Source organism: Galeopterus variegatus, unplaced genomic scaffold (genome assembly GCF_000696425.1).
Source record: "Galeopterus variegatus unplaced genomic scaffold, G_variegatus-3.0.2 Scaffold8540, whole genome shotgun sequence".
Lineage (NCBI taxonomy): Eukaryota > Metazoa > Chordata > Mammalia > Dermoptera > Cynocephalidae > Galeopterus > Galeopterus variegatus.
Genome location: NW_007734651.1, coordinates 73,040 through 74,275, shown reverse-complemented (window position 1 = coordinate 74,275; position 1,236 = coordinate 73,040).

Sequence of the window (1,236 nt, the reverse complement as noted above, 5' to 3'; positions counted from 1 at the left end):
CTTATAGATTCCCCAACTTATTACACTGGCTTATTTGTTTCACTCTTCACCAATACAATCCTATTTTAATTACCATTGAGTATTATAGGTTTTAATATTGGGTAACATCAGTCCTTCAATTTTGTTCTTCTTATGCAAGATTAGCATGGCTATTTTTGGCTCTTTGAATGTTCACATGTATATAAAAACTTCTTTAATTTCAACAAAAATGCTCTCGAATTTTGATTGTCACCATATTGAATTAATTTGGGGACAGTTATTATATTTACAATATTAAGTTTTCTAATGCACAAGCACAGTATAACCTTCCATTTATTGGGGCCTCCTTTATTTTCTCTCAGTAACATTTTGAGTATTTTCACCTACTCCTTAATGTTTTATTTTATAAAAATTAAAAGTTACATAGTAAAAGTGTTGTAACTTTTACTATGCAACTTTATTTTAGCATAATGTCAAACAGAGAAAAACTGAAAAGATACTGCAAGTAATACATACTTTATCCAGATTAATTTAGCATCAGTAGAAACTTTCTGCTTCCTTGTTCCTTCTATATTTATAAGTTGGTATTCTAGATACTATTGATGCAAAACAAATTATTCAAAAACTTAATGGGATGTGAAAACTGCAATCATTTGACTCAACTCTATGATTCTAGACATTTCCTGGGCTCACCAAGATTCCTGCCAGCATGTCTTTATGAATGCAGTCAGATGGTGGCTGGGGCAGGAGTCATCTCAGAAGTGGTTGATGCTAGATGTTGGCTGGGTTCTCAGCTTGGGCTGTTAGTCTGTACCTGTGGCTGCTTGGCTGCAGTTACACTGCCCCCAGAATACCACGCAGAAGTTCAGCATCCTCTATGCCCTCTTATAGCCTCAGAAGACACGTAGTATTACTTCCACCACAGTCACATGCCCACCAAGATTCAAGGGGAAGACGTATAGAACAAGGGGTTCAATGGGAGGAGTGTCAACTTCACTGTGATGGAAGAACCTGTAGGATGGGAGATCTTGTCACAGCCATCTCGGAGGATACAACTGGCAACAGTCCACGCTCTGGCCTAAACCATTCACATCCCTCCAATGTAGTAAATAATTCACTTCAACATGCCCTAATATTATTTCATGACAGTGTAAGGTGAAAAACAAGATCTCGTCATCAAAATTATGTCCTGAGAGAGTGATGTCATCAAAATGACGAAGCAGGAGACACCAACCTTCCTCCCCTCACAATATACAA